This window comes from Cetorhinus maximus, chromosome 3 (genome assembly GCF_964194155.1).
Source record: "Cetorhinus maximus chromosome 3, sCetMax3.hap1.1, whole genome shotgun sequence".
Classification (NCBI taxonomy): Eukaryota; Metazoa; Chordata; class Chondrichthyes; order Lamniformes; family Cetorhinidae; genus Cetorhinus; species Cetorhinus maximus.
This window is the reverse complement of record NC_135881.1, coordinates 53,669,345-53,684,070: the sequence shown is the minus strand read 5'-3', so window position 1 is coordinate 53,684,070 and position 14,726 is coordinate 53,669,345.

The following is a 14,726-nucleotide window of genomic DNA, read 5'->3' as shown; positions in this document are numbered from 1 at the left end:
AAGGAAAGTCTTGTGATAACTGCATTGGGTGTTGGTGAGGCTGCACCTGGAGTACTGTGTACAGTTTTTGTCCACATATTTAAGAAAGGATATTGGAGGCAGCTCAAAAGAGATTCACTTGGCTGATTCCTGGGATGAAGGGGTTGACTTATCAAGAACTCTATTCATTAGAGTTTAGAAGAATGAGGGGTGATCTTATTGAAACGTACAAGGTTCTGAGGGGGATTGACAGGGTAGATATTGAGAAGATGTTTCCACTAGTGAGGGAATCTTGAACTAGGGGGCATAGTTACAAAATAAGGGGACACTCATTTAAAAGTGAGATGCGAAGGAATTTCTTCTCTCAGAGGATAGTGAATGTCTGGAATTCTCTACCACAGAGAGTTGTGGAGGCTAGATCACTGAAAGTATTTAAAGAGGAGGTAGATAGATTTTTGAAACATTGGGGAGTTGAGGGCTATGAGGATCTGGCACGAAAGAGGAGTTGAGGTCTGGGATAGATCAGCCATGATCTTATTGAATGGCGGGGCAGGCTTGAGGGGCCGAATGGCCTACTCCTGCTCCTATTTCCTATGTTCTTATGTTCTTAATTGCCCGCCAAATTATTGGAGGGTACGTTTCTGGCTCCTGCGTGCGCCCGCCGATCATAATGTTGCGCGCGAGCGCGAAAACATTGGGACAGATGCCCGACGTCTTCTCGTGCTATTTCATGTGATTTCGGGTCAGGCACGTGCCTATTCATTCAATATATAATTCCGGCCTATCTCTCAATTCGCTGTCCACTGTTGTATAAAGGAGATCACTGATGTTCTGCATGCAAGAAGAGAGGAATACATTACATCCTCACTTTCCAGGGAGAAGCAGGCAGAGTGAGTACACAATTTTGCTTGGATTGTGTGCTTCCCCAGAATACAGATACTGTTGATTGCACGCACGTCAATTTGCAGATGCCGCAAGACTATTTAGAGATGTACCAAAAGTTTCCACTCCCTTAATGCCCAGCTTGTATGCGACTCTACTCAGTGCATCATACAGGTCAATGCCCACTCTCCTGACGCCTTTCTTCTGTACCAGTTCACTGTAACATCAGCATTTAGGCTATCATGGTGACCACCTCATGACAGGAATGATGAACTGACTACATGGTCCATATCTCTGGTGCACAACCCACCTACAAGTTGATAGCATGCACATAACAAGAGCCAAACTGCCACACAAAATGGTATCAAGTAGATCATTGGGGTGCTTAAGCAATGTCTCCACTCCCTGGACTGCTCTGGAGGAGCCCTGCATCATGCTTCACAGCACATTTGTCGTGGTCTGCTGCATCCTGCATAACCATGCCTTCTTAGGGCACAACCCTTGCCAGCATATATACAGAGAGCAGTTGAGGTGGGAAAAGGGAGGAGGCAGCCAACACGTCCTCTTTCCAACAGGCTATATATGAACGGTTCATCTGACCAGTGAACACAACCCCAATTTCCAATTCAGCAATGGTCCCACATGTTAGCTTCTCTCTTTTGCTGACCATCCAGCATTTGCTTGACTACAATGCTACAGTGAAAGCCACCACAAAACAAACATTCCAAACCAGATTCACCATCCAATATTTCATACAAAAGTCAACTAACCACCTGTATGCATTCCCTTAGTACCTGTCTTTCTTGTTCCTTTGCCTGTCCTAGTTCTCCTATGCAGTGCTACCTGGGTGCTGCAGCATGGTTGGTGGAAGTCTGCTAAATTTCCCTGGGAGAGACTGGATTGCCTTGCAGTGCAACCATGCCAGCTCTGACCCTAGAAGGTCTGGTTTTAGATTGCATCACCTAGGTATGGGCAGCAGCAGTCTGCCCTGGCTGGATGGCAGGCAACAGCAAGGACACTGGAGGAGTGGCAGTGGTGGGAGGATGAATGCTGTCATTCTGATAGAGGACAGGCTCCACAGAACCAATTCCATTCCCTCAGGTTGTGTCTCAGCAATGCTAGCAATGTATTGAAGAACAGACGCCTGAACTTCTTCGAGACCCTCCAAGTCCCTTTGAACACTGGTATCTCCTCTTCTTTTTAGGCAGACTCTTGGGATCAAGGATGTCTTGCTTCCACTTTGGTCCGATGGGTTCTGAGATAGTTGACAAGTCCAATGTGTGATGCAGACTCTACCACATGCAGGCAGGTGGTACGCAGAGGATTGGGAGGCTTTAGAGCTCCATCAGACACCTCAACTTCAACTCTTCACATTCCCAACAAAGTCTCTCGATGTGATTGGTGCCTTCCTGAATGAGCCTTCTCATTCTTGGTCGGTCACAAGCCAGGGATTCCCAAGGGTCAGCGGGATGTTTAACATCTTCAAGGATGCTTTGAGGACATGGCTAAAGGGTTTCCACTGTCCTCCGGAGAGCTTCCTGTCGTGACTGAGCTCCAAATGGAGCCATTGCTTCGGGAACCCGGTGTCAGGCATACAAACGACATGTCCTGCCCAACAGAGCTGGTTTCGATTGATTAACACCTCGATGCTGGGCAAGTTGACTTGGGATAGGACATTGCTGTTAGACCACCTTTCTTGCCACTGGATTTGGAGAATCTTGTGAAGGCACCGCAGATGGTACTGCAGCCATGATGGCAGCAGTCTGAGTTTTTGTGGCAGCAAGCTGTACATTGATGCCTTCAGACTGAGTTTCCACTGTAGCATCCAGACATTGGTGGCCTTCACTTGTGCTGCAACAGAAGCTGAGATATTGGCTAACTGATGCTGCATCATGGTTGGGTCCACTAGTGTGTTACGAACATACGAAGATACAAAATAGGAGCTGAAGTAGGCCATTCAGCCCCTGAAGTCTGCTTTACCAATCAATGAGATCATAGCTGATCTGTTTGTGTTTCGAGTTCCACATTCCCATCTACCCTTTCATTCCCTTGCCTAACAAGACTTTACCTACCTCTGTCTTAAAAATATTCAATGACCCCACCTCCACCACTCTCTGAGGCAAAGAATATCAAAATCACACAACATTCAGAGAGAAAATTTCTCCTCAACTCTGTCCTAAAAGAGTGACTCCTAATTTTAAAATTGTACTTTGAAGTTCTGGACTCACCCTCAAGAGGAAACATCCTTTCCATATCCACCCTGTCAAGACCATTCAAGATCTTATATACTTCAATCAAATCACCTCTCACTCTTCTGAGCTCCAGTGGAAACAAGCCCAGTCTGTCAAACTTATCCTCATAAGACAACCTGCTTATTCCAGGTATCAATCTAGTAAACCTCCTCTGAACCACCTCAAACACATTTACATCCTTCCTTAAATAAGGAGACCAAAACAGCAGACAGTATTTGAGATGTGGTCTCACCAATCCCCTTTTTTTAATGAAGCATAACATCCTTACTTTTTTGTTCAATTCCTCTCGTAATAAAAGGTAGCATTCCATTAGTCTGCTTAATTACTTGCTGTACATGCATACTAATTTTTTGTGACTGATGCACCAGAACACCTAGATTCCTCTGCACCTCAGAATTCTGAAATCGTTCCCTGTTTAAGTAATACTCTGCTTTTTTATTCTTCCTGTCAAAGTGAACAGCTTCACATTTTCACACACATTCTCCATCTGCCAGATTTCTGTCCATTCACTCAACCTATCTATATCCACCTGCAAACTCCTTGTGTCTTCTTCACAACATACCTTCATACTTATCATTGTGTCATCTGCAAATTTAGCTACCATGCGTTCGCTCCTCTCATCTAAGTCATTGATGTAAATTGTAAAAAGTTGGGGCCCCAGCACAGGCCCTGCAAGACCCCACTCACCACATCATGCAATTCAAAGACCCATTCATGCATACTCTGTTTTCTGCCAGCCAGCCAATCATCTATCCATGATAATATGTTACCCCCCATACCATGAGCTTTTATTTTCCACAATAACGTTTGATGAGGCACCTTATCAAATGCCTTCTGGAAATCCAAGTACAGTACGTCGATAGACTTCACTTTATCCACAGCACATGTTACTCTACCAAAAAACTCTAATTAGTTGGTTAAACATGATTTCTCTTTCACAAAACCATGTTGACTCTTCCAGATTACCTTGAGTTTTTCTAAGTGCCCAGCTATAACATCCTTAACGATCGATTCTAACAACTTCCCCACGACAGATGTCAAGCTAACTGGCCTATAGTTTTCTGCCTCCCTCCCTTCTTGAGTAGAGGAGTTATATTTTTTACTCTCAAGTCTGGTGGGGTCTTTCCAGAAACTAGGAAATTTTGGAAAATTAACACCAATGCATCTACTACCTCAGTAGCCACCTCTTTTAAGACCCTAGGATCAGGACTCGGAGACTTGTCAGCCCGCAGCTCCATCAGTTTGCTCATTACTGCTTCCCTAGTGATTGTAATTTCACCAAGTTCCTCTCTCCCTTCCACTTCCTGATTTACAGCTACTACTGGGATGTTTTTGTATCCTCTTTAGTGAAGACAGAGCAAATTATTTGTTCATTTCATCCGCCATTTCCTTATTGTCTGCTATTAACCCCCCCCCATTCTCACTCTCAAGATGACCAACAGTCACTTTAATTACTCTTTTTCCTGTTTAAATACCTGTAGACATCTTGCTATCCATTTTTGCATTTCTACCTAGCTTCCTCTCAGACTCTAATTTCTTTCTCCTGATTAAGCTTTTAGTCATTCTCTGCCATTCTGACCAATTATCTGACCTGCTACTCATCTTTGCTCAGTTATATGTTTTTTCCTTAAGTTTGATGCTTTCATTAACTTCTTCAGTTAACCACGGATGATGGGGCCTCCCTCTAGAATTTATCTTTATAGTAGAAATGTACTTATTGTAAGTATTCTGCAATATCCTCTTAAATGTCTGCCACTGCTTCTCTATTGATCTGTCCCAGAGCCTTGTACCCCAGTTCACTTCAGCTAGCTCAGCTTTCATGCCCACATAGTTGCTCCTATTTAAGTGTAAAATACTAGTCTTAGATCCACTCTTCTCCCTTTCAACCTGGATGTAAAATTCAATCATATTGAGGTCGCTGCTACCTAGCAGTTTTTACTCTGAGGTCATTAATTTGATCCTGTCACATTACACAATGCTTAGTCTAATATAATCTTAGTCTTTGGTTGGTTCCAGAATGTGCTTGCTCTAAGAAACGATCTTGAGAGCATTCCATGAACTCCTCATCCAGGCTACTACTGCCAAATTGATTTTATCAGTTTATATGTAGATTGAAGCCACCACCCATGATTATTGCCATCTCTTTATCACAAGCACCCATTGTATTGTGGTTACTGTTAGGAGGCCACTAGTGAGTGGGTCACTCCCACTAGTGACTTCTTTCCCCTACTATTCCTCATCTCCACCCAAACCGATTATACGCCCTGATCTCCTGAACCAGGGTCATCGCTAACAATTGCACAAATGCCATCCTCGATTAACACTTTTACCTAGCTTCCTATTCTTCTTGGATGCCATATATCCCTCAATATTCAGGACTCAATCCTTGTCATCCAGCAGCCACGTCTCCGTCTTGGCTATGAGATCATATTTATTTATTTCAATGTGCGCTATCAATTTGTTTACTTTGTTATGAATGTTACATGCATTAAGATACAGAGCCTTTGGTTTTGTCTTTTTGTTATCTTTGTGACATCCAGGACAGAATTTTGCACTTGGTGTGCGGGCTCGGCGGGAATGGGCTGGGGCAGTCGGGAAGCTGACCACCGCCCGCGATTGGGCCCAGAAGGCAATTTCACACTGGCGGGTCAATTAAGGCCCGTGCATCATGAAACACAAGCGGCAGCGCTCAGCGCTGCCTTTGCAGGCGGGGGAGGAGTGCGAGCTGGGCGAGTGTGACCTTTGTGTGCATGTGCGCAAGTGCGCACTACATAATCTCCCTGAGGCAGCTGCCTCAGGGAGATGAAGATATGTGAAAAAATAATTTTAAAAATAAAAATGTAATGAAACGTGTCCCCTCATGTGACTGTCACATGAGCAGAGACATGTTATTAATGAAAAATTAAAGTTTTTATTTTATTTTTATTTGCTTTTGGAAACCTCATTCCGCCCGTGGATGAGGTTTCCAAAAAAGAGCAAAGGCCGCTTGATGTTTTTGCCTGCCTGCCAACCATTAGATTGAACAGGCAGTGAAAATTTATTTTAATTAACTTTTTAATGGCCTTAATAGGCCTCTTAATTGTTGGCGGATGTGCAGCCAACTCCGGTGCGCGCCCGCCGACTGAAATATCGCGCACGTGCACGATGACGTCGGGATGCTCGCCCGACATCATCATGGATCATTTTACGTTCGGTCGGTTCGGGCACGTGCCCGCCCACCGAGTGAAAAATTTTACACCTAGTCTTGTTTCTTGGTGCATTATTAGGTTTTTTTCTCTCTGTTGCTTCCTGCCATTCCCTGACCCTCATTTCCCACATTACTATTCTCCTCTCTTACCTTTTCTCTGCTCTTTGATATACCGCATCTTTCCACATTTGATCCCTTGCCTCCACTATATTGTTTAAAACCCTATCTACTTCCCTAGTTATACAGCTTGCGAGAACACTGGTCCCACCACGGTTCAGGTGTAGACGGTACACCCCCCACTTTCCCCAGTACTGGTGCTAGTGCCCCACAAACCGGAACCCACTTTCCCACACCAGTCTTTGAGCCATGTATTCACCTCTCTAATTTTATGTACCCTATGCCAATTTGCATGCGGCTCAGGTAACAATCCGGAGATTATAACCTTTGAAGTTGTGCTTTTCAAGTTAGTACCTAGCTCCTCATACTCTCTATGCAGAACCTCTTTCCTAGTTCTACCTATGTCGTTGGTATCTACATGGACCATGACAACTGGACCCTCTCCCTCCCTCTGCAAGTTCCTCTCCAGCCCTGCGCAGATTTCCACAGGGTGACAAAGGTAGAAAAAGCAAAAGAAAATGAACACCTCCTTCCCCTCCTTCCCTGAACTCCCCATTCACCAAACTCTCAGGTTTGTTCTCAGTTTCCTCAGCATTACTTGTTTGCCTTAGCTACCGTAAATAAGCTTGTATTTACTGCCAACTGAACGAAGGCTAGAGTAACCAGATTCAACCAGTTAGCTAATTAACTACTCATCTCTCACAGCAGAGTGTGTTTACCCTGTCACTTCCACACTGGAAAAGATGTGTTCCAAGATCTGTGTGAAGCCTGCTGTCAAGTTGGTGCCATGCTCCTTGACAGGGACTACAGACCTTCTGACAGTCCTGCCAATACAGGTTTCATTGCAATACCATCAGCTTTCTTCTGTAGGCTGCCCCATCAAAGTTCTCATTTGAGTATTTTGCACCAGAACTTGAGTGCAACATTGTCCTCTGGGGAGCTACCACCTGCATTACCCTTTCCTCCTGCCCTGGCTGCAGGCCACTGGCAGCTGATGTCTCACCACATGCAGATCCTGCATCTAAGCTATCCCTAACGTATTTGTTAACTGTGGGAATGAGAGTGAGTGACAGTGTTTCTTCATCATTAGTCTCTTCCCTCTCTTCCACTTCTTGTTCCTGCATCACAGCCTGGCCAGGTTGTAGATCTTAGGTATCTGAAAGCAGAGAGGTACAAGAGTAAGATGGTGGTGACGGGAGGGAAGAGAGAGCAAGAGGTGTATTCTCAGGCCATCTGCAGCTTGTAAATCTGAAGAGATCGTGGGATGAAGAGGGAATGGGTTGTGAGTGAGGATTAGGGATGAACACACCATCACCTTTGATTCTTTCACCCTGCCATTGGCCACAGCCTTAGCCATGGCAGCTCCAATGATAGCAAGCACTGTCTCCTCCATCAGACTGAGGACAAGCAGCTGTACCTGTCCCCCACTGGTTAGTTGCTGCTTCTTGCGGTTGTGTGCCGCCTTGTCCTGCAGGAGAAAAGAAGCTGGATCAGTGGGTATTGTACAGTGTTTGGGTTGTATGGCTGAATATCTGGCAGTGTGTGCAGGCTGTGGGCATGAGGCTTGCAATAGCACAAAGTGGATGAAGCTATGATCATGAGGTCTGAGTCATGATTGTTAGAGATTGTAGGTGACAGGATGGTGGTGAATTGAGCAGCTTCTGAGGTCACTCATTCATTTGTAAAGGTATGGCATTTGATTGATTACTCATGTGAAGTCATTATTTTTATGTGATGTGGGCATCACTGGCAAGGCCAGTGTTTGTTGCCCATTCCTAATTGCCCTTGATTTGAGTGGCTTGTTAGGCCATTTCAGAGGTCAATTAAGATCAACCACATTACTGTGGGTCTGGAGTCACACATAGGCCAGACCAGGTAAGGATGGCAGAGTTCTGTCACTGAAGGACATTGGTGAACCAGTGATAGTTGGCATGGTTACCATTACTGAAACTAGCTTTATATTCCAGATTTATTAATTGAATTTAAATTCCAGCAGCTGCCATGTTGGGATTTGAACCCATGCTCCAGAGCATTAGCCTGGGCCTCCGGATTACTAGTCCAGTGACATTACCACTACACCACCATCTCCCCCAAATGTCTTTTGACACTGCAACCAGGTCCTCGGGGCTGCACTGCACCATTGGTTGCAATGTCTATCTGCTCCCACTGTCTTCGACAGTTTTTGTTTGGATGGCCTCCTGTCCACCTCCTGCAACCAAGGCACCAAGGCCTACAGCACTTTATCAGAGATTCCAGAGCATATTCTCTGCCCTGTTGCACTATTTTTTTCAGTGTTCTTCCTACTCAGGCACTTCCCAAGCCTCCTTCAGCACTTTCAGTTAAAATGTACCTCCCCTTTACGTCGTGCTGGCTGGCTTTAAGTGTTGCCACCTCTCATGATTGTGCGCCCCATGCTGAGACTTGCTGGCTGCACATGACAATTGAGCAGGCAAACCCACAGGCCTCAGTGGGAATTCTTAAATCTGATTTACCATTTGTCCATTCCTACAGAAATAAATTTGAAAGAAAGGAAATGTTTGTATGTATAAAGTGCCTTTTACAACCTCAAGAAATCCCAAAGCGCTTTGCAGCCAATGTAGAACTTTTGAAGTATAATCATTTTGGTAAACAAGGGCAAATTTGCAATCTTTACTGCTGAGAATCTGATAACACCCAGATCAATACTAGAGACTCCATAGGGCAACCCATTTTCATAACCATTATGAAAAATGAATTGTGTCTACCCTGCTACTCACTTAACCATACACAATATGATATATTTTGTTTGAGTGAAGAAATTTATTAAAAAAGGATTTTCCATCTTCCCTCTCAATGCTCTGTCCTGCAAAAAAGTGACCAGATTAGTTATTCCCATTTTTAATTTCTATTCTCTGAATCTAATTTCTGCTTTTGTTTAGATTGTGGCTGACTGTAATCAATACACATAAAACTTATAGAAATATAATAATTGTGCTTGACACAGCCAGGTGAGTCTAGGGGCAGAATCGTCCGCTTCCATTGGCAGTGGGCGCCATGGCGGGTGTGAGTGGAAAATATGGCGAGAAGGCCAAAACTTGGTTTCACGCTGTCGTGAAGCCAGTTTGCGATCATCCGCTCTGTCCGTCAATGGCGGGCCGTGTGTCCTGCCATCCAACGTCAGGAAATGACTTTTAATGCATTTACATCTCATTATTGTGTCCTCACAGCGGAATCAACCCCCTATGTCAAATTATCTGCCCACGTCAGCGTGCTTCATGACTGCTTTTAAAAGGTTGGTCTTCAGCACGGGTCAAGGGCTCCAGTGCGGGTGAGGCCGGGGGAGGAGGCAGCAAGGCAGCACAGGCTGAAGGAAGTACACAAGCACATGCTGGGGTGGGGCGCATGCGAGGGAAGCGGCCATGTACCTGGAAAAGCTTGTCAAAAGTGAGCATTCTTCCGCAGCTGAGACCATTCAGCAGCAGCTGCTCCATTGAAATGCTTGGCGTTTGGCCTCTGAAGCTTTTCTGCCACTGAAGCAATGCAGAAGCATGAATACGCAGCAAAATGCTCCAGAACATTTCACCCCTTGGGCACAAACTACAAACTAATGTGCGTTTTAGGGGGAAGCAGAATAATTGGCTGACTGAGTAAATTGTAGAATCCCCTTACAAAAGCTGGGCATGGAACAGTCACTAGTGGAGATGCTCAGAGCCCCTTGAAATGTCTTTATTAAGGTTTGGACAAGTATCCCTCAAGTTAACAGTGCAGCCTTGCAGTGTGGGTTAGGAGAATGCCTGCGCCTGAGCTGAGAGCACAGTACGCAGTCCAAAGGCTGAAGCTGACGCCAATCGGTTGTGTAGAGTGGGGGAGAGGTGGGTGGGGTTTTGGACAGCCATGAAGCGCACTACACACTGGCCATCCAAGTGGTGGCCAGCACTCTCTGTCACACGTGAATGGGCCCTCAGACTTAACCAAGAGAGGTTCTTAGGACACACATCTCTCTCTGATCCTGCAGGAGGAGAACATCAGGATCATGGGGGCTGGTGATTTAGCGATTTGCCTCATGGCTTACAGGGAGCAGAGAAGAGAGTGCGGCGGAGGCATTTGGCTCAGCAAAGGGAGGAGCACCTCCCTCAAGATGAAGCGGCAGCAGGTCCTGCTGCATGTGCAGCTCAAGATCCACAGTGAGCCATCATTCGTAGGCATCTCACTAGACCCAGGGTCTATAGACGGTGCTTATCATTCCTGCAGATGACTGAGAACCAGTGTTGCCAAAGACTGCACATGTCTAGGGACTGGTCAGTAACATATGCCACCTTCTGCAGGATTTGGCACCACAGGGACATGGAGGGCATCCACTGCCAGTGGCCGTGAAAGTGAATACGGCGCTCAATTTTTATGCCATTGGATCCTTCCAGTGCACCACAGGTGATCTGTGCAGGATCTTGCAAGCCCACATACGGGTGTATCCAGGAGGTCATGGATGTCATCTTCGTGAAGGCACAGAATTTTGTGCATTTCACCCAGGATCAGGAAATCCAGGAAGCAAGAGCGCTGGGATTTGTGCAGATCTCAGGTTTTCCACAGGTGCGGGGCGCCATCGACTGCACTCACGTGGCACTCAGATCTCCATGGCAACAAGCAGTCAATTACGTCAACCACAAGGGCGTCTACTCGATGAATGTTCAGCTGATCTGCACAATTCTCAGGGAGCGTCCATGACTCCTACATCCTTAGCCGGTCTCAGATCCCTGACATCTTCCAGGGCCCACAGAGGATATGGCTGATGATGCTGGTGCAGCAGCCTCAGATTGCAGCAGAGTAACGATATAGCGAGGCTCATGCTGCAACCCGGACTTTGGTGGAGCAAACGATAGGCATCTTGAAAATGAGATTCCGGTGCCTCAGCAGGTCCAGTGGAGCACTGCAATACAGTCCCCAGCAGGTGCCGTGCATCATCATAGCTTGCTGCGTGCTACACAACCTGGCGCTGCAAAGCGAGGAGGTCCTGGCTGAGGAGGAGATGGAAGAGCTGCACATCTCCTCGGATGAGGAGGACATCGAAGAGGGTGATGGTGATGAGGTCCTCGAAGGCGAGGATACCGAGGATGAGGCCATCACGCTGGGCAGACAGGGTAGCACACTGAGGAAGCCCTCATAGTCACAAGATTCGTGCAGGATGATGACAAAATGCAGTGAGGACAGTCCTGACATCCTCACCTTACATCTGTGAACATTTGACTCCTGTGTGGCTGATGGCAGCACACATACCCTCAGTGCTCAGGCTCATGTTATGGAGATGCAGCAGAGGCCCTAATAGTCACTAGATTCCAGGAGGAGGATGATGACATGCATTGAGGACTCTCCATAGATCTTCACATTGCCTCTGTGAATGTCTGACTCCTGTCTGTCCGAGGACAGCTTGCTTGCGCTCTGTGATCAGGGTCATTTCATGGAGACGAAGCTGTGAAACTTTAAGTGCACCTGATCCTTTGTCAGCCTTCAGCACCTGAGCCCTTCAGGAGCACAACGCCACCGGTCACAGATGCTGGAGAGATGGGGGTGCCAGGCCCACCTCAAAGGTACTGAGAACACACAGAGAGAATGACGGAACTCTGTGATGCCTGCCCATGACATTTTGGCAGCAGTGACAAGCACCATTGAGGTACAGGCATCATTAATGTGTCCAATGAGTGTGAACCGGACCATCACTTTTTGGTGTGAAGGTTACACACTGCACAGACAAGAGGCCCTGGACTGAGCCACCTGCCTTTATCATGTGCAGGAACAGTGGTTTCACATCTGAGTGACACGAATGCTGCTCATCTTAACAAGGAGCCATAGGCAAGTAGGTATTCTTGGGAGTTTATTTATAATAATGAACAGTACGTACAAGTGATTAACAACCATGCCCACGTGTGCAACTACATTTTCTTAACCTTCCTAACCTTGCCGCTACATCCTTGTGCTTCACCGACATCCACAGCAGAGGCAGCCTACTGACTGCTACGCCTGTCTGTGATGAGCTTAGCGGGCGTCCTCTGGAGGGCCTCGCCCTGCTTTGGGTCTCCTGTCGTGGGCCAGCTGAACCCTCCTTGGCTTGTGGAACTGAAGCTACGGAGGTCACAGGATGAGGGGATTTGGATTGGCTGGACATTCCCAGAGTTACCTGGGAGGATGGCCGCGGGGTTTTGAGCTGCTGATCCTCCTCCCTATGGGTGTTCAACAGTCCCTGGCTAACTCCTTGAGGAGAAGGGGAAGCTGGAGTGCAATCGAGCTGCCCTGCACCCCTCTTGCATCGACACTGTTAGAAGCCAACTATGGCATCAGTGATGGAGTTCAGCCTGCGCAGCAGTGTAGGAGCGATGTCCTAGATCAGGGTGCCCATGGCGGCCACCATCCTGCAGGTGTTGACCTCGATGCGTTGGCATGCTGGCACTATCACCTCAGTCTGAAGGCAGACGGACTCCTCCATCGTCCCTTGCAATCTAAGGAGTGTACCACACATCCCTGTCTTTGCTGCTCCACCAGCTGATTGAGGACCGAGTCCCAAGGCTCAAAATCTAATTCGGACTCAATAGATTCCTTGCCTCCAGAAGTCCTCTGAGTGCCAGCAACCAAGGATGTCTCAGCTTCTGCTTGCTCTGGAACAGATTGTGTGGTGTGCTCACCAGATTATTATCCCGAAGCTACTCTACATCTAGGCCCCACTGAGGTGTGTGTCGCTGCACTGATGGAGGATGTGGGTGAGCGCTGTGACGGGTCTGCAATGGTGCTGCTCTCAGCGTCCTCATCCCAGGCGCTCTCAGTGCTGGGATTGGGGTCAAGTTTGCCTGAGGGCGTTGTGTCAGATGTGCCTAAGACAGAAAGTGGCAATTAGTAGTGCTTAGCAGCCACATTGAACTCAGAGCAATGGACTCAGAGCAGCGTTGAGAGAGGGATTATGTGGTGCAGCATCCTCACGTGGATGTCGGTTGCTGACCTCACTGGTCTATGTCCTCTCCGGCCAGTTCCAACATGCGACTCTCGAACGGAGTCCAGCACTCCACCCCCAGTCTGGGATCTCTCCTGTTGATTGTACACGATCTTGTCCTGCATAAAGACATATGGAGAGAATGTGAGCAAGGTGCATGCCAGGCCAAATGAGAAGGATGCCAGGCGTGTGTGTGCTGAGTGGAGCCATGGCCCAGTTGAGGAGGCGACCTCCAGATGCAGTGAGGCCAGATGGAAATGTGAGGGTGTGTGTGAGAGAGTGAGTGGTGATCTCTCTTGAGCTGGCAGTGAGTGAGATGCAAATGAATGTGTGATGGGTTTGATGAGATGATTGACTTACGTTGGCAGCACGGATGAAATTATTCATCCATTTTCTGCACTGGATGGCCGACCTTTTGTATGCAGCTTTGGCACTGACCACCTCTACCATCGCCTCCAAGGCCAGAATGGTGAGACTGATTGGTCTCCTGCGGCCAAACCAAGTTAGAGGACATTGCAGCGGGCCTCCAGGAATATGTCAATGAATCAGCACTCTTCTTGGCTTTTTGGGCCATGTCTTCAGCGGAGCTGAGGTACGGGGCTGCAAACATTGAGAACTGTGCATCCGGCTGCAGTTTAAATATGGCGCCTGGTGTGAGGAAACAGTGAGGTAACAGAGTGGCAGGCAAATCTGAGGCAGATTGACAGCAATCTGACATGTTTCCTATGACTGCATAATTTATGAGACAGGAAGGGGATGATTTTTTTTAACTTTACAGGATGTGGGCTGTTTAGGCCAACATTTATTGCCCATCCCTAATTGCCCTTGAGAAGATGGTGGTGAGCTGCCTTCTTGAACCACTGCAGTCCCTGTGGCATAAGTACACTCACAGTGCTGTTAGGGAGGGAGTTCCAGGATTTTGACCCAGCAACAGTGAGGAAAGGTGATATATTTCCAATTCAAGATGGTGAGTGGCTTAGAGAGGAACTTCCAGGTGGTGGTGTTCCCATCTATCTGTGTCCTGTCCTTCTAGATGTTAGTGGTCGTGGATTTGGAAGGTGATGTCTAAGGAGCCTTGGTGAGTTCCTGCAGTGCATCTTGTAGATGGTACACATGGCTACCACAGTTCGTCAGTGATGGAGGGAATGAATGTTTGTGGAAAGGGTACTAATCAAGCAGGCTGCTTTTTCCTGGACGGTGTCAAGCTTCTTGAGTGTTGTGGAAGCCGCACTCATCCAGGTAAGTGGGGAGTATTCCATCACACTCTTGACTTGTGCCTTGTAGCTGGTGGACAGGTCTGAGGAGTCAGGAGGTGAGTTACTCACTGCAGGATTCCTACCCTCTGACTTGCTCTTGT